This window comes from Phycodurus eques, chromosome 2 (assembly GCF_024500275.1).
Source record: "Phycodurus eques isolate BA_2022a chromosome 2, UOR_Pequ_1.1, whole genome shotgun sequence".
NCBI lineage: Eukaryota > Metazoa > Chordata > Actinopteri > Syngnathiformes > Syngnathidae > Phycodurus > Phycodurus eques.
In genome coordinates, this window is record NC_084526.1 from 18,523,892 (window position 1) to 18,548,373 (window position 24,482).

The following is a 24,482-nucleotide window of genomic DNA, read 5'->3' on the forward strand; positions in this document are numbered from 1 at the left end:
AACATTTTTACTTTTTACAGTATAGCATAATCATGCAAATCTAGCTAAATCTAACCATGTGCTGTTTCAATTCATCAGGAGTGTGAGGGAAAATATACACTACGAGATAATCATGCTCTTACTGCCATGAACTATCCTTGTAGTTCCTGTTTTGGAGCTTGGGTGGCACTTTGCTTCCCTCTCTCTCACTCTCTCACTCTCTCTCTCTCTCTCTCTCTCTCTCTCTCTCTCTCTCTCTCCCTTCCCTGTAATCAGCACCACCTTGGCCGCGCACCTGTTTTCAATCAGCGCTCATCATCTCTGCCTGCATAAAAGCCTGCCAGATCCTGGAAATCCTCGCCAGAGTATTAACGTTCCAGTGTGGTACACCGGCCTTGCACATTCACGTAAGATTAAATGCAATACGCCTTATATGTATGATTCTGACCTCCATGTTCTTCCTCGTCCTCAGTGCTCCTTTCCGTGTTCCCCACCTTGCTGACTTCTTCCACCACGCCGCCAAGCCATCCACCTGCTCACGCCACCGCCTGCCGCACGTTCCCCGTCTCGACGACCCGCCATTACACCTCAGAGATCCAATTCCCACTTCCTTTTCAATAAATTATTCACCACAAACTTCTCAGCCTCCGCTCGCTACTGGGTCCAGTGAAAAGAAATACCTTTGTATCGTGATACTTACAACATCAACCTTGTTTTTTTAAAACATATTTTCGATGAAAAGTCCCAATTATTTTTAAAAAATTGACATATATTTTGAAGGAAAAATGTGTACAATTTCAAGAAAAAAAGTTTTTGATTTTAAGTTTTATACTGTATGTGAGAGGGAACCTTTAGCATTTTGAGAAAAATAACATTTTTAAGAAAAATTTAATAATTTTAGGAATATGAGGTTCACACTGACAAGAATGAAAAAAATCACTTCAAGATTAAAGTCATAATCCCATGAGAAACAGTGTATATTTCTTTGGGGGGAAAAATAATTATATTTTCAAAAAACGTTTTTGGAGAAAAGTAAGTTTAATTTTTTTTCTGACAGTGTAGCATATCATGTAAAGCTTTTGCGATGAGCTAAATCTAACCATGTGTGTAAAAAACGTCATATGTCAACGAAAAATGTTCAATATGACAGAAAAAAATACTTATTCAGAAAAAAAATTGGTTGTATATTTTTGAGAAAACATGCATATTTCAAAAAAATAAATTATTTTCAGAAAAAAGTTTTTAAACAAAAAATATATATATTTTGAGAAGACATTTAATATATTTCTGAGAAAGAATTTCATATATATTTTGAAAGAAAAGGGTGTTTATCTCTTAAATAAAAAGTTATATTTTGAGAAAGAAATTGGTCTATATTTCAGAAAAAAAGTTTGATATTTTCAAAATAAGATATATATTTTTGAGGAAAGAAATTTACATTTTCAAGAAAAAATGCATACACACACATATACTCATGTGTGTGTGTGAAAATATTATAATAAGGTTTTACATTAACAACATATTACAACGGAAATAGTTATGCTATGTGAACTGTTCAAAGCCTTAGTTTCAAGGCACAAATTAAGCCAATTACATGAAATATATTTCTATTTGTCTGCATTCAAAGGTCAAGATTTGCATCACAATAAATTTGATTTGCATAACAATGAAGAGTAAAGCAAGGATATGTGGACAAAACAAGAATAGCATGTATAGAAAGAAAACTAATAGGATTGAGTGTTGTCTCTATGGGTTTACAAACAAACATGTTGACCATTGGCAATGACATGTCACAAAAAAACCAAACTGTTATTAGTATTTAAGGTTGTGTGCAAAATGCATTTAGTAGTTATCTAAATGTGAGATTCTTTCTGAAGGACACTGCCCGATTAAGATTGGAGTGACATGAGCCAGTAGTGAAATACTGGACAAACCTCTTAGAATGACGTAACTGAACCATGGATATATGTTGTACATAAAATTTATTTAAATACTTTTAGTTATATATTTCTTGTTTTAAATATACATTCCATGAACAAGCATTATATAGGGCATTGATGTTTATAAACTGGAAGGAGAACCGAAATGTAATACTTTGTTTTCTGAGTGGCAATTGTGAAGAAGGAACCATTAATTTTCAGTTCTTTATTTATAACAACTGAACAATATCAAAATGGTGGTATAATTTTAAAAAATAAGGTGTAAATGGATCTAAAAATATTTGTCAAATAATATAACATGCCCATTTCTACTGAAGCAATGCTTTGAAAAATATTAAATGTGATTTTTCATTGTCTGCTGTCGACTGTATATAATGTCCTTGGGGATTTTCCACATTGCGTAGTGGCGATAGACGGCCTTGGCGAAATTGTCTGTTGTTCTCTCTAGGGTCATTCCACATGTGTCTGGCTCTGCATAAAACTCCCTCGTTCAAGATTGTGTCCATGAGGTTTGTCATGTACCTACAGTTATGGCAGACACCAATCCATTGATCAAGGGTTGAAGAGTCGGAGGAGCTTCCCAAGGTGTCTCGTGTTGCACGGCAATACATGGAGCTGGGCTCACGTCGCAGAAATTTCTTTATCACAATATGTGATTACTATAAACTCAGTCTGTCAACTCTCTCCTGTAAAGCAAGACATCATGGTGATTAAATTCTGTGTTTGTGAAATTGGCTTTCCATTGTTACATATATTGCATCTATTCTTTCTGACTTCCACTAATGCCATTTAAGCAAATATTTAAAAAAAATTCCCTCATACCCCTCCCATCAACAAAAATTAATGATACAATACGGTACCACCTCACACAGGGGTGTTGAACAAATGTTTGCCATAGACCACATTGTAGTTACAATTTCCCTCAGATGCCCATTATGACTGGAAATAAGTGTTTAATTGGCTCATCATATTGTCTATACATACACAACAAATTGATGGATAACTCGTTTTGAAAGCAGACGTCAAGAATAATAGTTTGTTCAGCTATTTTCCAAGCTACTATAAGAATGGGTTTGGTAACAAAAAATGCTTTTGCAACATCTCAACATTTTTGTGACAATTTGCACGTTTGAGTATAAATCTTAACAAGAATCATGTTAGTTGACACAATTTGCTTTGACCGGTGATTTACAGTTTCTAAAAACTACATGTGACTACAGTGTATAGCGTACCTCCAGAGATGTACTCGGCCACGGGTTGTAGGGAGTAGTGAATTGAGGCTACATTCAAATCTTGCTAGCAGTTTCAACACTACACAATCCCCCTTTAAAGGTCAGATGACAAAGATGTTATCGGGTCAGTTAAAATTCATATTTGCATTGCACATGTTATGTAATACATGCACGTAACTTCCAGCAAGTTTTCAACCACAGTTTAGCTAAAAATAAGGTTTTTATGACAGCATATTGAGTCCTCCCCGAACATACCGGGGTGTGGTTACTCTATCCACCGCAAGGGCTACCAGGAGTGACGTTACAATTGACAAACACAGCGCGCTACACACTATATATGGCGAGCAACGTGTTGGAATATGAGGAGGAGGAGGATTTCGACATACAGGCAACTGAACTTGGCATCGTCAAACCATACATGTTTGAGTCGATCTGGAGGTCGGAACAGTGACGACGATGAGCAGCCAAGTAGCAGCTGTACAACAGAAAAAGAGAGTGGCCACTGGCTCGATGTGACGGTATGTCAAAAGCATGTCTTTTTATACAGTCATGGCTTGAAATAATGGCACCCCAGGGTTGTCAATATTTTCAAGCACGACTATACGTATTATATATTCATATATGTTTCAGTGACACGGCACAAGCTTTTACATAGTATGCAGTATTATGTGCCCCTTTGCCGTGTGTCTGTTAGCTTGTCATATAGGCGGTTGAGGTCCCGATGGTCTTAGGAAAAATAGTTATAAAAATAGTTGGCCCCGCAGCAGATTTCAGCCTCTACCTCTGTATGCAATGCTTTCTGCTAAGTCTTTCTCAAAACAGGCCGGTTCGAAGTGATCAGCACAGAGTTTGGAATGCTTGCTATGCACCCATAGCTGACCACGTTTCTTCTCCTGTCGATTGACTTTCCCTATCCACTGGTCACGTATTCCTTTTTCACTTGGAAGGCCAAAAGAAAACCTCTTGCCACTGCCTGAACCATTTGTACTACCAAATGCCACACAATAAACCATCGTGACATCGTTAAATCATACGACAACAACTATACAAGGATGGGAACAACAGCATGGATCAATAGCATACAACGTCGAATGAACAGGCTGTTTGACTCGTGTGACGTCACAGCGCCGGATAAAGCCGAGGACCGTAATGCGCTAGACTGCAAAAAGCAGAAGGCGCATTCTGCATCATATTTATCAATTTAACTGCTGTATATCCACTATATAATCACTATGAAATGGCAGATGTGGTTTATAAAGGGGTTCTAGAGTTATCAAGAAGACATTTTAAATCTTTGTACTCTGACCTTTAATCAGTCTTTTTTATTGTCACATTTCTTTTTTTCTCTCTCAATAGCATGACTTTATTTTCGTAAAATGATGCATTTTTATGTAAATTACGTCTTCATTTTTGTAATATTATGACTTGATTCTTGTTAGAATTTTTTTGCAATAGTAAAATTTTAATCTTGCAAAATTCCAGTTTTTTTAAATAATATGACTTTCCGAACATTTTTTGGGGTAAAAAAACAGTTTTCAGACTTGTATTGACATATACTGTACTGTCTTTGCAGTGTGGTTGTACTTGTATCTCTACCAATAGCTATAATGCAGAAATTGTTTTGGATGTGTGTGTTGCCTGTGCATGGGGGCGGGCCTATGACGGAAAGGTTAATTGCTCGTTTGAAAAAAAAAAAAAAAAAACAGCCAAAAGCCTTGAAAGATCCTTTCCCACGTTTCCCCCCATTAAAATAGTCCGATTCTCCTGTCAGCGTGCTTTTTGAAGTGAGTGCTGAGTGTACAGTTCTGAGTGACGCCACCTCCTCCGTCTTTTGTGCTCGTCTTCATTGTTCATTGCTTTGCTGACCCCCGGTGCTTTCTGCCATAGAGCAACAACCCACACCTCCGATTAATGCCTCATTAGGCCCGACACTGGCTATGAGCAAAGGGCGGCATTTGGAGCGCCACTCCCACACCCGAGAATTTGAGAAATAATACCAATCCCTCCAACCCCAAAAAAGGCCTGCGGTTATCCTCAGTCTCTCCAAACTGCTCTATGCTACCTTCAATCAGACCACAAAAACTAATTGGACTCTTGAATGTGTCAAGCTTTTACCCAACACGAAGGCCAAACTGCTGCTTTTTTTCCCCCTCATTTCCTGCAAACATGTCCATTCAAACAAACTTCAATATAAAAATTTCCTTCATTGTTATGTGTATAAGCTAAATAAATCTGCACAGGAAGACAGCTTTAATTTTGTAAATGCTTTTCATCTCATGGCAACAGGAAGGAGAGGGAGGGAAAGAAAAAAACTCATTTAAGTTCAGCTAATTAGTAATTCCTTGGGCTCTTTTATACAAATATTCTGTTAAAGAATTGAGGAAATCACTTGACTAACTTGGCATTAGGAGACCTCAGTGTCCCATAAAAAACTAATGTTTGCAAATGCGTGTATACAAGTGAGAATATATGTATTTTAGGGCTCCTGAACATGACAACCCAAAGCTCACTCAGTAGTGCAGGCCGAGCACCTCTTGGAAAGTTGGAAAAAAATGTTTCACTAATCAACACAAAATTGTGTGGACATGTCTTCTTTAACTCCCAATTAAGAATTCGTTCATGAGCCCATTTATGGGTGATAAATTGTGACGCTGTTTTGCTTACACCATCTAATGTAGGTAGAGTATAGTGTCAAAGTTTGACGATCATGTTCAAGACTCACCATGAGAAAGGGGCCTGGAAAGTTTGAAAAAAAAAATAGCCCCTGACATCAGTTTCACCCATAAACACAAAACTGAATGACATTGTCTACTATAACAGGACACACAAAAAATGTCCAAGGGACAGGGAAAAGTATTTGGAAATTTTGTTTTGAGACAGCCAATTTTGGGGGCAAATTCCAGGGCTCGTACTTTGTTGAACTCCTACTTAAAGGTCCCCTCCCATTGAAATCCAATTTTTTCCACACTTGTATCCATAACATAGGTCAAAATGAGTCTGTGACATGGTTTAAGCTTGACATCTATGAGGTTTGTAGATTGAATGCAAAAGGCAATAAACGGCACAAGGTTTGCAACCGACCGGCTCACATTCCCGTGAGTTTTTGACGTAAGTAGTTACTAATTATTCCAATACATGCCCACTTCGTGGTTGGTTCCCACCCACTTAACTCAGCTGAACAGCAACACAGAATTTCTGGGTTTTAAGCAAGCAGGTCTCAGCCACTGCCAAGCCATACAAGTACAGTAGATGAACTCCATATGTTGCGCTTTACAACTTAACTATAATCATAATTTATGATGTAACAGTGGATGAAATAGCAAAGCTTGCGGTGATTGTCGCCAAAATATGCGTGAGGGATGGTCATAATATTGAAGCGAATGGTAACGGAAGATGAGCCTCAAACTCAAAATACCCACCCTCTGTTTTAATTTTCACCTGTGGGCCTTCTGTTCATCACAAATGATTTCATATTCCAGATAGAAGCCTTTCACATAATCACTGAAAAAAAGGGAGGCTGGATTGTGTGTTGGAGTCGTTTCTATTCTAAATGGCTCTTTTATGATTACAAAAAAAAAAGTACCATGTCACAAATACTGATTTTGACATTCGGTTTACAGATGAGGATTTCGAAAAAGGTGGAGTTCAGGGCATGGACAACAGTACAGAGGACACGCTCCCGCAGTTGGACCCAAGGTATTCATTTTAGGGGGGAAAATGTAGTAGAGGTTTTAAACAACATTTTGTCACGGGCCACATTGTAGTTACAATTTCCCTTAGATGGCCGTTAATGAAAATAAATGTTTAACTGGCTCATCATATTGCCTATACCTACACAACAAACTGATGGATAACTCCTTTTAGGATAATAGTTAATAGTTTGTTCAGCTATTTTTCAAGTTACTGTAAAAATGGGTTTGCTAACAAAAAATGGTTTTGCAACAGCTCAACATTTTACAAATCATGTGACTATTATACAGTGCATAGCGTACTTCCTTGTCTGCTATCTAGAGATGTACTTGGCCAGGGGTTGTAGTCGGCCGGGGTCACCAATAGCCGTGCTCTCCTCTTGGTAACTCTGGACAACAAAGGATATAATAAATTCACCTGACATTTACTCGACTACAATGTGGGGTATTGATATTTATAGCTTTTCTAAAAGTTAGTTGTTGTGAAATAAGTTGCTAATCAATCAAATGTAACATACATGCTGATAACATTTTAACTATAATGCAAAAACTTTTGAACTATAACGCCACAACGTTTTTAAACTAATGCCATGACTTTTTACTTGCCGGTGAAAGAGACATGCTGGAAACTGCAAACTTGTTATAATGTGACCACGGGAAAGCGACCTGGTGACTTGATGAGTCACCAGCGATGAGGTGCGTGGCTTCGGACTGAGACTCGGTGGGAAGGGGATGAGGCTACATTTAAATCTTGCTCGCATTTTGAATATGACATACTTCACCTTTAATGCTCTTGTAAAAATTGTGGCTATTGGCTCATAATATTGTGACTTTATTTTGTAAAATTACAAATATTTTCTTGTAACACTATGACTTTAGCTTCATAAAATTACAACTCTGTGTCTTGTAAGATTTCCTTGTAATATTACATCTTTCATCGAGTTAAATTACCTTCTCCTCATAATATTATGATTTCCGTCTAGCGTAAAACTATACTTTTGTGTTTCTATTTGACTTAATTTAGTGAAATGTAATTTTTTTTTTTTAAAGATATTACGACTATTCTTTTAAAACATTCACCCCCCCCCCCCCCTACATAAATTACATCTTTCTTTTTATAATATTGGAACTTTCCTACAGTATTATGACTTTCCAGTTGTAAAACCACAACCTATTGTCTTGGAATATAGCCTACAATGAATTTATTTTTGCTGAAATGTATTTTGTTGTAAAATGTCTTGTTTTTTCACGTTAATTAGGATAGATAGTTTTATTCTAGTAAAATTAAAATTAATTATTGCACCATTACAACTTTATTCTTATAAAATTGTATAACCTATTTATCAGCCTTTTACAACAGGAAGACACATTTGTCTGGCTTTCATCTCGTAAGCTCATTTAAATTGAAGAAGTAATTAGTAATTTTTTCCATTCTTAGACACATTTTATCAAGGAAGAAAAATCACAGGCGCTTCAGTCTATCTGATCGTGCTTTAAAAATACCTCATCTGTAATTTGTGAAATGTAAAAAAGAAAAGAAAATCATGACTTTTAGTGGTAATTAAAAGTGCCACGGTAATTGTTGTATCATTTCCCCTTCATTTTCAATCACATTCTGTGTCTGGTTGATTTGGTTTGGGAGAAAAAACTAATATAGAATGAATCAATATAAGTTAAAGTGGAGTTTAAAACTAAATGAAAGGACTATTATGTAGCTCACAGCACTGTGGCATGACCACATGCCCGAGTCTACTGGAATGCTAATCATCGCTTAAAACACGGTGTCCACTTGATGTAATATCACCAATCCTGCACAGAGAACTTGTTTACCTGTACATGTGGTAAGACTTCATGCTGACTATTTTAGTGTTGCTGTTTTGGTAATGCTATTTTTAGATTATTTTCCCAGCTGCCACGGCAATCTCATTTTCAGGCTACCGTGGACAAAAAAGGAAGCGAGTGACAAAACCGAGAGTAGGGGGTTTATTGGGGGTGGCATGGCTCAGGTGGCAAGAGTGGTCATCTACCAACCTGAAGGTTGTGGGTTCGATCCTGAACCCGTGTGATCATGTTGAAGTGTCCTTGAGCAAGATATTCAACCCATGGTTTCTCCTGATGCTGCATTATCAGTAGGTGAATGAGGAAACATTGTTAAGGCACTTTGAGTACCTTGAAGGTAGAAGAGACAGAGAAGTGAAAGCCCATTTACTTGGCGAACATGATAAGCTGTGATTGCCGCGGATGCCTGGACAGATTTTTAAATTGGCAAAAAAATCTGTCATGGCAGTCACGGTGCGGATGACAAACCTAGTCGGCCATAGTAAAACAGGGTGAATACAACAGAACCTAACAATATGTAATAGGGCATGCAGTAACTAAACTTGGAGGCAGTCTGTAGTGTGACGGGAATTAGAATCAGCTTTATTACAGCTAGTATGTTACATGACACAAGGAATTTGTCTCCGGTAGTTGGAGCCACTTCAGGATGAAAAACAAACAAATATACATTTAGGACATAAAGAAACACGTGTAATGAGTCAGTGAGCAATGAAAGTGTACCACTAGTGTGGTGATACTGATATAATGGAAATTGTGCAAATGATGGAGTCCTCAAGCAATTTAGAGCAGTTAAAAGTGACGAATAGTGCAATTATCTGGTACAGTGATGATTGTGAAAATAGTGCAGAGAGTTCTCAAACAAGATTGACCAGTAGTAATCAATAACAGCATGCAAATAGTGCAGTGTGATTAAACAGTGTATGAATAATATAGAAGTGTCCCAACAGAGATGTGCACTATTGGCAGCATGTTGCAATGAAATTCTAAGTTAACTCTTTAATCAGAATCAGAATCATCTTTATTTGCCAAGTATGTCCAAAAACACACTAAGAATTTGTCTCCGGTAGTTGGAGCTGCTCTAGTACGACAACAGACAGTCAATTTACAGAACACTTTGGAGACAGAAAGACATTGACAAAAAAAACAGTCACTGAGCAGTAAAGGGTTGCTAGTTATCTGGTAATGCCGGTACATTTTTTTTTTTCGACAATTGTGCAAAATGATGCAGAGTCCTCTAGCACTTGGAGCAGTTCGAATGACTAATATTGCAATAGTCCGGTGCAATGACCATTGTGCAAAGGGCTCCGAGACTTCAAGGAGTGTATGCGGTTTAAAGTGACGAGTAGTGCGATCATCTGGGACAATGTTGGTTGTGCAAATGTTACAGATACTCCTCAATCAGTGTGGCAAATGGAGCAGATGCTACTCTGGCATGAGTGGCCAGTATATGCAAATAGTGCAGCATGGCGAGACAACTACAGTGAGTGCACGAGTAATACATAATTGGCCCCACAGAAATGTGACAACGAACTCAAGTCAAAAAATTGCCAGCATGTTGTAATGGAATTATATGTTAGGTGTTTAAGAAGTTGATCGCAAGAGGGAAGAAGCTGTTGGAATGTCTACTAGTTCTAGTTTGCATTGATCGGGAGCGCCTACCTGAGGGAAGAAGCTGGAAGTGCTGGTGCTGCGGTCACCAGCACCAACGAGAGGATTTTGCACGCCCTTGTCTTAGGTCTGGCAGCGTGAAAGTCCTCAATGGTGGGGAGGGGGGTACCGACAATACTTTCAGCAATTTTGATCGTCGCTTGTAATTAGTCAGCGATTGGAATGCATGCCAGACTGATTTAGAGTCCATCCATCCATCCATTTTCTGAGCCGCTTCTCCTCACAAGGGTCGCGGGCGTGCTAGAGCCTATCCCAGCTGTCATCGGGCAGGAGGCGGGGTACACCCTGAACTGGTTGCCAGCCAATCGCAGGGCACATAGAAACAAACAACCATTCGCACTCACAGTCACACCTACGGGCAATTTTAGAGTCTCCAATTAATGCATGTTTTTGGGATGTGGGAGGAAACCGGAGTGCCCAGAGAAAACCCACGCAGGCACGGGGAGAACATGCAAACTCCACACAGGTGGGGCCGGGGATTGAACCCGGGTCCTCAGAACTGTGAGGCTGACGCTCTAACCAGTCGGTCACCTGTGCCGCCTGATTTAGAATCGTTAGCGCTAAACAGTTTTTCCAACTTTGCTGCATAGTTCCTCTTTGAAATGTTAATTTCTTTAGTCAGCTGATTTCTAGCTCGATTATACAGGACCCTGTCCCCGCTCTAATATGCATCCTCCTTAGCTAGGCGAAGCTGCTTAAGTTTAGCAGTGAACCACGGCTTGTTGTTGTTGAATGTGCGAAATGATTTTGTTGGTACACACACATCTTCATAGAAACTGATATAGGATGTAACAGTGTCTGAATTTTCAAAGACACTCCAGTCTGTGCAGTCTGAGCAGCTCTGAAGTTCCATCTTTGCTTCATTGGTCCACTTTTTCACTGTTTTCACTGTAGGCTTCGCGCATTTAATTTCTTGCCTGTACGTCGGTATTAAGTGAATTAAGCAGTGATCAGACGAGCCCAGGGCTGCACGAGGTATGGCACGGTATGCGTTTTTTACCGTAGTGTAGCAGTGGTCTAAAATATTATTTTCCCTGGTAGGACAGTCGATGTGCTGCTTGTATTTAGGGAGTTCGTGGTTGAGTTTAGCTTTGTTAAAGTCCCCGAGAATAATGAGGAGTGAGTCCGGGTGTTTTTTTTTTCAATTTCGTTGACTTGTTCGGCGAGCGTTAGCAATGCAGTGTTCGTGTTAGCTTGAGGCGGAATGTAGACTCCAGCCAGGATGAATGATGCGAACTCATGTGGCGAGTAGAATGGCTTACAGTTCAAAAACAGCGACTCCAAATGCATGCTGCAGTGTGTGCTGAGCTCCGTGACGTCCGTACACCATTTTTCGTTGATATAGAGGCATATCCCGCCGCCCTTTGTTTTCCACGATGATTTCATGTCGCGGTCCGCTCGATGAATGTTGAAGCCGGGAAGCATGACGGCGCCATCGGGTACAGCGTCGCAAAGCCAGGTCTCCGTGAAGCACATGGCCGCGGAACGTCCGAAGTCTTTACTGGTCTTTAACAGAAGATGAAGCTCGTCCATTTTGTTGGCTAGGGAGTGTACATTCGCGAGGTGGATCGACGGGAACGCCAATCTGTGTCCTCTCTTGCGGAGTTTCACCTGAAGGCCTGCCACGCTTCCCTCTGTGGCGCCGTTTCCGTCTCCATGCACCGAAAACCGCGTACGCCGCTCCGGTGAGTAACTCGGGGAAAAAACTTAGCGGATTTGCGAAAGTTGGTGACAGAAAGTCCGGAGTAGCCTCCTTGATGGTTAGCAGGTCTCCCCTTGTGTAAGTGAGTCGTGTAAGATCTCCAAAGGCGGACGAAAAACACAAAAACAAAAACAATACTAGAGAGCGCGTTACCGAGGCGACCACACTGGTAGGCGCCATCTTGGTTTAAGACGTTAATGGAAAGAGAGAAGAAGCTGTTGGAATGTCTGCTGGTTTTAGCCTGCATTGTTCAATAGCGCCTACCTGAGGGAAGGAGGTGGAATAGGTGGTGACCAGGATGGTCCAGGAGGATTTTGCATGCCCTTGTTTTACTCCTGGCAGCGTGCAAGTCCTCAAGAGTGGGTAGGTGGGTATCGATAAATTTTTCGCCAGCTTTGTCTGTCCGTTGCAGTCTGATTTTGTCCTTCTTTATGGCAGCACCAAACCAGCCTGTGATGGATGAACACAGAACCGATTCAATGACTGCCTCAACACCTACTGTGGCAGGCCATGCTTCCTCAGGACCAGAGGAAAGTATATCACCTGCTGGGCCTTTTTTGAGGTTAGAGTTGATATTGGTCTCCCACTGCAGGTCCTGAGAGACTGAAAATCCCAGGAACTTGAAGGGCTCGACGGTTGACACAAGGCTGTTGGACAGCGTGAGGGGCAGCTGTGGCGAAGAATGTTTACTGAAATTCAGGACCATCTCTACAGTCTTGAGCGTGTTCCGTTCCAGGTTGTGTCGGCTACACCAAAGCTCCAGCCTCTCCACCTCCTGTCGATACCCAGACTCATCACTGTCTTTGATGAGGTCTATGTCTGTGGTCTCGTCTGCAAACTTTAGGAGTTTGACAGCCAAATGCGTTGAGGTGCAGTCGTTCGTGTAGAGCGAGAAAAGCAATGGAGAGAGGACACATCCTTGGGGCGCCCCGGGGCTGATGGTGCATTTGGATGAGGGGGTTTCCCCAGCCTCACCTGCTGGTCCTGCCCATCAGGAAGCTGTCAATCCACTGGCTGATGGCAGGTGAGACGTTGACCTGGAAAAGCTTGAAGTCGAGGAGTTTGGGGATGATGGTGTTGAACGCAGACCTGAAGTCCACAAACAGGATCCTCGCGTAGGTCCCTGCGCCGTCGAGGTGGTCCATGATGAAGTGCAGTCCCATGTTGACTGCATCATCCACAGACCTGTTTGCACGATTGGGAAACTGCAGGGGAGTCAGCAAGGGTCCTGTGACGCTCTTGAGGTGGTCCAGCACGAGGCGTTCAAAGGCGTCATATGACCAGAGATGTCAGGGTGACAGGTCTGTAGTCATTCAGTCCTGAAATTGCAAGTTTCTTGGTGACTGGGATGATTGTGGAGTGTTTGAGGCAGGATGGGACAGTTCCAAAGATCTATTGAAGATCTGTGTGAAAACTGGGGTGAGCTGTTCCGTGCAGACTTTCAAGCAGCAAGGGGACGCACTGTTCGGGCCTGCCACTTTGTTGATCATTTTGTTGTTTAAAGACAGGTTTCACATCCTGTTCGTGAGTGGTCAATGCAGAAGGGGGAGTCGGAGGAGTGATGATAGTTGTACTGTGGTGCAGGTGGGTGGGTGTAGGGTGTGAAAATGTCATTTTCAAATCTGCAGTAGAAGGTATTCAAGTATTGTTATCCGCTTGTAGTTGGTCAGCGATTTTAATCCTCGCCAAACTGACACAGAGTCGCCAGCAATAAAGTGGCTTCCCAGCTCTTCTGCATAATTCCTCTTTACGATGTTGATTTCTTTTGTCAGCTCGTTTCTGGCCTGATTGTACAGGTCTCTGTCCCCACTCCGATAGGTCTCCTTCTTGGCCTGGCAGAGTTGGCGAAGTTTGCCAGTGAGCCACAGCTTATTCTTACTGAACGTGTGAAATGTCTTAGTTGGTACACAAACGTTTTCACAGAAGCTGATGTAGGATGTAACAGTGTCAGTTTATTCATCCAAGCTGCCAGTTGAAGTTTCTATGACTAAACAGTCTTGAAGTACCATTTTAGCTTCCTTAGTCTACTTCTTCACTGTTTTCACCACAGGCTGTTGTATGAATGTTAGTATTAAGGGGAATAGCACGGTACGAGTCCTTTAGCATGGTGTAGCAGTGGTCTAGAATGTTGTTTTCCCTGGAGGGACAGTCATTGTGCTGCTTGTATATAGGGAGTTTGTGTTTGCTTTGTTAAAGTCACCAAGAATAACAAGGGGTAAATTTTGATACTTTTTTCAAGTTCGTTTACCTGGTTAGCCAGCTTTTGCAGTGCACGGTGTGTAGAATAACTTACAATTCAAAAACAGTCCATGTCCGGGCTGCAGTGTGTGCTGACATCCATACACTATTTGTCACTGAGGTAAAAGCATACTTCCGCCACCTTTTGTGTCACGGTCCGCTCTGTGTAGTTGTAAGCCGGGCAGCAGTATGGCGCCGTCAGGGATGCGTTCACAAAGCCAGGTCTCCGTGAAGCAGTGGGCGGCAGAATGTGCAAAATCTTTACTGGTCTTTGTGAGGAAGATGAAGCTTGTCCATTTTGTTGGGTAGAGAGTGTAGATTTGTGAGGTGAATCAACGGAAGTGGCCTTCAAAATCCACGCTGTTGGAGCTTAACCTGCACTTCGGCACGCTTTCCTCTGTGGCGTCATCTTCTCCCTCTCCTCCATGTGGCACCATACGTGAGTAACTCCGCTAAAATCGTTTGTTGATTTGTGAATGTTGTCAGAAAAAAGGTCTGACGCTGTACTTCCCAGCACTTACAAAGTCTTCTCTCGTGTAACTAAGTTGCAGTAATGTCTCCAAAGACGAATGAAAAAGACAAAAACATGGTCACTAGTAGAGAGCTTGTTACCGAGGCATCCACCCTAGTAGGTGCCATCTTGGAATGGAATAGCCAAATATTGTACTCAAGTTAGAGTACTGTTACTTAATTTAAAGTAATATGACTCAAGTAAAAGTAAAGGTTGTCCTCCAAAGAATTACTTGAGTAAGAAAGTACTCAGTGAAAAAACTACTCAGGTAATAAGTAAATTGTAACTTGTGATTTCTCAGAAAAAAGAAATTGATAAATGTGCAATAATTGATAAATAAATAAAGAAAATAAGTGAGCGGCACATAGATCAGTGTAATGGAATAAAATTACCGTTTCTTAACACAAATACTTCAGTAAAAGTAAAATGTATGCTGCATTAAAAGTATTCTGACAAGTACAATTTCTCCAAAATGCTACTTGAGTAAATGTAACGGAGTAAATGTAGTGTGTTCCTACCCACCTATAAAAGTATATGCATCTCACTATCCTTTCAAGTTTTGTCCTGTTCTTCCATGTTTGGTGCGCATTTTGTCCTGTTTTGCCACGTTTTGTCATAGTTCTTAAAGAATGCTAGAGTGTATGGTGGTTTGTCACTTTCCATCTTCTACTATGGTTGAACATGGCACACGTAGTCTGTAAGGGAGTATACAGGGTGATTGAAAAGTAACTCCCTATTTTAAAACACTTATTATTTATTCATATGTTGTAATATTTTTCTAAATTTTTTTGTCTATATTCCATGATTAAAGGAGCAAGTCTATTCTACAAAACCAACAACTTTGGAAGAACTTGAAGGGCGAATACAAGAAGTTATGTCTTCCATCCCACAAGAGTTCCTTGCGAAATCAGTTAAAGCGGTTCCCAGGCAGCTTGAGATACTGGTGGCTAATGCTGGCGCCCATATCGAATTTTAAATAAAACTCCATGCAATACACTTTCTTCTCATCTACATTTCTTGTAAGAATTATAGTTCAGAAATAAATGACAAGTTCTTAAAAATTGGGAGTTACTTATCAATCACCCAGTATATTGTAGACAAATAACCATTCACACTCAAATTCACACCAATGGGCAATTTAGAGTCTTTCATTACCCCAACATGAATTTGTTGCAATGTAGTTGGTGCAAGTCAGGGTACTTGGAGAAAAACCATGCTACCACAGGGAGAAACTACAACTTCACATGTCCAAGATTTAAACTCAGAACCTCTTGAAAAATTACAAGTACCTAAAAATAGGGAGTTACTTTTCAATCACCCTGTATATCTGGGCCCAGCAAGGGAGCTTCAGTCGAGTCTACCGTGGCAACAGATGTGATCCAAAGCCACGTTTCATCCAAAAGAAAGCCTTGAAAGAATATGAAAAACATATCAAAACTTGATCAGAATGTGAGAAATGTGAGGGACCCTATCAGAACGTGACAGGCTAGGAGGGAATGTAATGGGATTGGAAGTGGACGGCTGGTCTTGCAGCCTTCGGGATTTAGCAGCTCCTTGCTCACATGAGTCATCACAGATACCCCGATAGACATGAGAAAATATAGCAAGACTTGAGTAGGGAATTCATTTACATGACTCTAAAACTCCACACTGACCGTGGCTTTTGGTGCCACTGTTCTTGTTAGTAACTGAGCAAATGTGACACCTTTTAAAAACCCTAAGAAAAACCTTGACGAGGTCATTGTTTTTAAACATAGTCGCAGTATACTGTAAATAACTCTTTACTGCGCCTCACTGAGCAATAGAGGTGATGTTTTTTCCCCCCCGTGATGGATTCCCTTTCCCTGACATACACAAAAGCCACACACACCACATAGTCAGAGTCAACTGAAAAGGTAATCATTGTTAATGCATCCATCCATCCATTTTCTGAGCCGCCTATCCTCACAAGGGTCGCGGGAGAGCTGGAGCCTATCCCAGCTATCATCGGGCAGGAGGTGGGGTACACCCTGAACTGGTTGCCAGCCAATTGCAGGGCACATACAAACAAACAACATTCCGCACTCACATTCACACCTACGGGCAATTTAGAGTCTTCAATTAATCTACCATGCATGTTTTTGGGATGTGGGAGAAAACCGGAGTGCCTGGAAAAAACCCACGCAAGCACGGGGGGAACATGAAAACTCCACACAGGCGGGGCCGGGGATTGAACCCCTGGTCTTCAGAACTGTGAGGCAGACGCTCTAACCAGTCGTACCGTGCCACCTCATTGTTAATGCATGATAGTAAAACCATGTTTATTGATGCGCAGTCAATGATTTTTTTTTTTTTTTGATGGGTGGGGCCAGGTGCTGTGGAGCACTGGTTCCTTTCCCGACTTTCACCAGTGGGGCGAGGGCTTGGTGTTTGGGGTCCTGTGGGCCAGCGTTTGGGTGGGCTTTGTCCCAGTTCATTGTGGTGTGGGGCTGCTGCGGTGGGGTTTTGGCTTGGTGTTGAGTTTTTTTTTTTTTTCTGTCGTCTGCGGTTACATTGGTTTGGGGACTGGAATGGATCGCTGGGGACCGTCGGTGTGGGGGTGCAGCTGGCCGTTTGCCTTGTAGGCTGTCTCGGTGTTGGGGATGGACGTTGTTTTCTGGTTTTGTGGTCGCCCCGTTGACTGGGGATTGGCTTCGCTGGGGCTCCGTGCAGTGTGGGCTGGGGCTCGGGGTGCGTCGGGAGATGTGTGTCATGGGGGCCTCCTTTGCACGGTATGTTCTTGTTCCGGGTGTTACGCTGGGGTGGCTGGTCATTGATTTTGGCGCGCTTTTGTTCGGTCCCATTGGGCACGGGTCGGTGGTTTACGATAGAAACACTATAGACTTTAATTACTTGTGCTGGGATCACTTGCAACAACATAGGTTATACTAACATATCAACTCAGAGATTCTGTGTTCAGACACTGAAAAAGAATCCCACCGCACCAATCGACAGTAGCACTGCCTTGCTCATTTTCCCATATCCTGTCCTACCTTTTTCTGTCCTCTCTTATCTGGTTCTCTTGGTTATTTATTGCATGTCCTCACAAGGTCCCCCCCCTCCAACTCCTTCCCCCCACCATCCAATCTAAAAATAACTTGTCATGTTCATACTTGTGTTTAAATATATGGACTTTCTCACAATTGTTCTGCTGTGGCTCTCATCCCTAGTCCCCTTGTCCACTCTGTTCCCCTGTCTGTCCCCTAAAACCCTTTTCCTTTTCATTTTCAATAAACATCAGATTAATTAAAAAAAAAATCATAATTGAGGAGAGGGAGTATTTCAAACTCTCCTGTTGCACAGCATAACTGTTCCAGCACAAAGGCATACAGATCCACCATTCTGCAAGGCCATACAGCTGAACAGAACATCCATCCATCCATTTTCTTTTTTACCACTTATCCTCACTAGGGTCACGGGATGCTGGAGCCTATCCCAGCTATCTTCGGGCGGGAGGCGGGGAGGAGACCCTGAACCGGTCACCAGCCAATCGCAGGGCACATAGACACAAACAACCATTCAGACTCACATTCACACCTTCAGGCAATCTAGAGTCTCCAGTCAACCTACCACGCATGTTTTTGGGAAGTGGGAGGAAACTGGAGTGCCCGGAGAAAACCCACGCAGGCACGGGGAGAACATGCAAACTCCACACAGGCGAGGCCGGGATTTGAACCCCGGTCCCCAGAAGTGTGAGGCAGATGTGCTAACCAGTTGACTACCGTCCCGGCACCTGAACAGTACAGGTTTAAAAAAAAAAACAATTCCAGTTTTTCTCCCCTGATAAACTCCCCCTTTACCCCACCATAAACACAGAGGTACTACTTCAAAGAATCTCCTGGTAAGCTAATTACCAGCTCGTTTACAACACGCAGCAACACTTACTTACTTACAACAACTTGCAATACTTGAATTGATCCCTGGTTAAGTGCTGGTGTTGGTGCTACTGTTTTGGTTAGCAACCAAGGTAGCAGTTACCCAGTTATTTTGGTTGGTGATTTGGTTGGTTCGTTAGTTAGTAGGCAACTTGACATTTCAAAAACCCTCACCCTTACCTCGATTAGGTTGGTGTCTTTTAAACACACCATGAAAATGTGTTCTTCTATAATTTATAGTGGACTACATCCCACACACCCCCTTACTATGAGCTACTACACCGATCCTATTCAGATGGACTTATTTCCCCTCCACTTTCCCAAACCTTATTACAAAAATTCCACCACCAAACAAAAATGTTACAAAAAGTATATTTTCACTGAAATAATGCCGATCTTAATTTACTTACAAATTTGTTTAGTGTGAAATCGGGGCCTGTTAAGTTAAACACAAAGCTATTATACTGTTGTTTGAATGGCAACAGGTGGATATACAGGTTAATTGGACCTTCAGCCATCTACTGGAATTCAATTGTTCTTCCCTTCACTATGCATCATCGGCACAGAAAGAAATATTAAGTGAACATTTAAAATACAGTAATACTTTCAGATCAATTGAAGTGAAATTGGATAATTTTAATGTGCTGCGGACCGAGCATAGCGGTTGGAAATTACCGTGGTAAGCTAATACTTCCCGAGACGTTACTGTTAAGCCGGTCCACAAAGTCCAGGCTGAGGTAAAAGGGGGCTCCATGTGCGGCCCTGTGTAGAGTCAGCGCAAGATTAGTCAGCTAAGGGGGAGGGGGTAAATCAAAAACAGAATATGCATGCATTAAATTCAACACATTTGTTCCCATAGCAACCATTTAGCATGTCATTCACTTGTCAAGCCGCATCAGGGCTTGTGCACCAGGACTCTATTGTCTGGGTCCTGGTGGGCAAAGTTACTCAAAGGAAGGAGGGGTATCAGCACCCCGTCTTTCCCCTTCTTCCTCCTCCCTGGCCCACATCCAGGTCATTCTGCACGCTGTTATTCCTCTTTAATTCAGATTTTTTTTCTTTTATTCTAGTGCTAATCGCACGACAAATGACGAGCGCAGCTAAAAAAAAAAAAAAAACACCAGTAGTGTGGTATCAAGGCATGGCTCTTATTAGAGTGGGGGGAGAAGGGGGTTTTGTCAGGATTAGAGGGACCAAAAACCTCAAAGATTTCCTTGCTTCACTTTACAGATGCAGTGGACCCTCGATGACTGGCTGTCAAGATCTGTTAAACAGGCACAATGGTAGAAATGGACATTTGACTTTTCTTTTCTTATTCACAAATTCCCCGCTTTAAACTACACGTTGGGGTTTTCTCACTTTTTTACACCGTTATTGCTCGGGACATCGAGTAATGCAGAACAAGCAGGTTGTTTGTTTGGCTAAAATAGACCGATCTCCTTTGGCAGAACAAATGCACACTTCCTCTTTGCGGTTAATGATCAACCCCAACTTGTTAACATGCTTAACATTTAAGTGAGTGTTGTGCACCGTGACGGAAACATTGATGAAGACTAACTTCCATCCATCCATTTTCGAAAGAGCTTGTACTCATTAGGGTGGCGGGTGAAATGGAGCCTATCCCAGTGTGGGGCGAGAGGCGGGGTAAACCCTGCATTGGTCACCAATCAATTGCAGAGCACATTTGGAGTAAAAAAGCATCCACACTCACACTCACGGACAATATAGTGTCTTTAATGAACCTAATATGTGTTTTTTGGGAGTATGGAAAGTAAGATAGAATACCTAGCGTGGTTGCCAGACAATTGCAGGGCACTCTTTATACCCTACAGAAGTCAGAAATGACTCAAGCATTCAAACATCCATCCATTTTCTGAGCCGCTTCACCTCACTCGGGTCGCGGAGCCTATCCCAGCTATCATCATTGCCAGCCAATCGCAGGGCACATACAAACAAACAACCATTCGCACTCACAGTCACACCTACGGGTAATTTAGAGTTGTCAATTAACCTACCACGCATGTTTTTGGGATGTGGGAGGAAACCGGAGTACCTGGAGAAAACAGACACTCGAACCAGTCGGTCACCGTGCCGCCGCATTCAAACATTACACAACTAAAACTTATTTTTTTCAGTTCAGGAATGTGAGTAAGGCATGTGGTTAGTATAGTGTGTCTGCCTCACAATCAAGAGGTTCTGAGTTTAAATCTTGGGCATGTGAAGTTGTAGTTTCTCCCTGTGCTAGCATGGTTTTTCTCCAAGTACCCTGACTTGCACCAACTACATTGCGACAAATGCATGTTGGGGTTATGAAAGACTCTAAATTGCCCATTGGTGTGAATTTGAGTGTGAATGGTTATTTGTCTACAATATACCGGGTGATTGATAAGTAACTCCCAATTTTTAAGAACTTGTAATTTATTTCTGAACTATAATTCTTACAAGATATTAACATGAGAAGAAAGTGTATTGCATGGAGTTTTATTTAAAATTCAGTATAGGCGCCAGCATTAGCCACCAGTTTCTCAAGCCGCCTGGGAACCGCATTAACTGATTTCACAAGGAACTCTTGTGGGATGGAAGACATAACCTCTCATATTCGCCCTTCAAGTTCTTCCAAAGTCGTTGATTTGGGAGAATAGACTTGCTCCTTTAATCATGGAGCATTTGTATATGCCCTTGAATTGGCTGGCAACCAGTCCAGTGTTGTGCTCTGCCTCCTTCTCTAAGTCAGCTGATTTCAGCTCCAGTTGCCCGTGACTCTAATAACGGCAATTAAGTGTGTTCAGAAAAATGGATGGATATTATGCATTTTCTTTAAGAAATTCAAACAGTTCCCATTTCTAAATACTATTGTCTGTTATGTAGTTTTGTTAAAATACCTAAAGGAAAAAAAAATTTGGCATACTTTTTAGACCCTCATTTGGATTAGTCTCATGCAAATAAATCATTGCTCGCCCTGGCTCCCCAAAAGTGGGCCCAAAGCCGAGTACAGCTTTCATTACCATGACAACCAAGGGGGGAGCAAGGGTTTTGTGATGAGGTGTGCAGCTACAGCCCCAAGTATGAAGAGAAAGTGAGAGATGACGTAAAAACATAATTTGTATTTTCACTGGTGGAGGCAGCACTTCATCAAGTTGCTGAATTACAATTAGTGTGGGGAGCTGTGCATGTGGAGTATGCAGCTGATAAATGAAAAAGGCACGGCATGGTTTCCAAGTTACAGTATGAGCAGAGAAACTCCTTTGGGTGATAGTATTATGCAAATTATATCACAATCCAGCAAAATTCAGAATGGATCGGTTACAACGTATTTTCTGACGGTGGAAGACTGGTTAGAGCGTCTGCCTCACAGTTCTGAGGACCGGGGTTCAATCCCCGGCCCCGCCTGTGTGGCGTTTGCATGTTCTCCCTGTGCCTGCGTGGGTTTTCTCCAGGCACTCCGGTTTCCTCCCACATCCCAAAAACATGCATGGTAGGTTGATTGACAACTCTAAATTGCCCGTAGGTGTGAATGTGAGTGCGAATGGTTGTTTGTTTATGTGTACCCTGCGATTGGCTGGCAACCAGTTCAGGGTGTACCCCGCCTCCTGCCCGATGATAGCTGGGATAGGCTCCAGCACGCCCGCGACCCTAGTGAGGAAAAGCGGCTCAGAAAATGGATGGATGGATGATTGGTGGGGGAGGCATGCCAGGCAATTAAAATCTATTTTTTCCACAATATGTCCCTTTAAAACCAGAAACAGCATCAGTAGTGCTGCGAGAAACTATGTTTGCAGTGTTTGACTTTTTAAGTAATAATGGACAAGAACATAGCATACATTGTGCCTTGAAAATGACAGGCGTGCTTGTCGGGTTAATAAGTAACGTATTTTGTCGCTTGTTATCAGTATCAAGATAAAAATCTCAGTGTTTGCGATATTTCATTCTCAGAAGTGATTTCCTGTCTGCTCAATGACAACGGGCTAAATTGCGCAAAGGTGGGGGAAGGCATTTGCCAGAAAGAATGTTTGTATCATATTCGTCTTACGACAGATTACGTGACTTGTCGGCTTTTGTAAAACAGCCACTGATGAAAAGGTGAGAATCTTCAGCCTGACACAATGGTAGAGCGTGTGCTTCTGTGTGTGTGCGTGTGTGTGTGTGTGTGTGTGTGTGCGTGTGTGTGTGTGTGTGGTGCGCGCGTGCATGTACGTTTGCATGTGTGTGTGAGTGCAACACCAACATCTGAAATATCCCCAGCACCAATTCATCATTTTCACACTCAGATAATAGAAAGCAATCTTCCTAGCCGTCCGGGCTCACACCTCTCCAAGAAATCATATTTCATGTAAGGAAAGACATGCTCTGCGGAGTATCTAAAGTGCCAATCACAGAGTGTAAACATTCCAAAGCCAACAATGCAAAAGGATACATGTTGGCGTATCATGTGGCCTCAGGGAGGGGCGGGATTAAATATGTCGTGTATAGGTCTGACCCCTAAAAATACATTTCTGTTGATGCAAAGCACTTCACAGATATTATGACAAAGTTACAGCGCTTCATACAGGCCTCATACAAAGTGCTGCGACTCGAATGTTCCATATTACCTTTAAAATGTGGATGACTGAACCCACATTAATAGTTCCTGAATCCATTCAATTTTGACACGACGGGAGTGAAAATACTGTTGCAAGAAAAAGTATGTAAACTCTTTGGAATTACTTTTTGATTAAACCCAATCTTGAAACTAATACCACACTACACAAACATTTGTTTCCATGTTTTTTTGTTTTACTTTTTTTTTTTTTTTTTTTACTGAACACAACGTAAGCGTCCCAGTGCACAGTGGGAAAACTATGTGAACCTTTGGATTTAATAATAATTTATTATTATTAAATCCAAAGGTTCACATTCGGTTGAGGAAATAATAATTTTAGACCATTCCTCTTAAAAAAAATAAAAAATAAAAAAAATAAATTTTAACAAAACAAAACTCTGGTTAAGCAATATCATTGATATCTGGTGTGAATCACTCTCTTGGCACTGTGGATGACTGGTTAGAGCGTCGGCCTCACAGTTCTGAGGATCCGGGTTCAATCGCCGGCCCCGCCTGTGTGGAGTTTGCATGTTTTCTCCAGGCACTCCGGTTTCCTCCCACATCCCAAAAACTTGCATTAATTGGAGACTCTAAATTGTCCGTAGGAATGACTGTGAGTGCGAATGGTTGTTTGTTTCTATGTGCCCTGCGATTGGCTGGCAACCAGTTCAGGGTGTACCCCGCCTCCTGCCCGATGATAGCTGGGATAGGCTCCAGCACGCCCGCGACCCTAGTGAGGAGAAGCGGCTCAGAAAATGGATGGATGGATGGATGGATGGATCACTCTCTTGCGGTCATACGACTCAAAAGGGTTTAGGGAGTTGAGTATTTCGCTCCTTTGGGTCAGGTGTACAAATCTCAAAACAGATGATCACATAGTCTCCAAAATTGATATAGCAACAGGAAAAACAGCGAGCATTGTTCAACGACTTATCGTCCGAAAAATACGGTAGGAGAGCATAACCACTATCAATGGATAAAAAGTCATAGGTGCGTATTATACATAGGAAACAGGGTTTTCTCGAGTTTTGAAGTCAATTTTGGGGATGCGCATTATACTCGGGAAATTAAGGTAAACAATTTTCCAGAACCAAAACAAGAAATTGTGGTCATTTTTAGTCTGTTTTATTTATTTTTTTGCATTCAATAATTTTTTTGATAGATTGTAAATTCTGTGGAAAAGTCATCCTGCTGGAAAGAGGAATCTTGCAA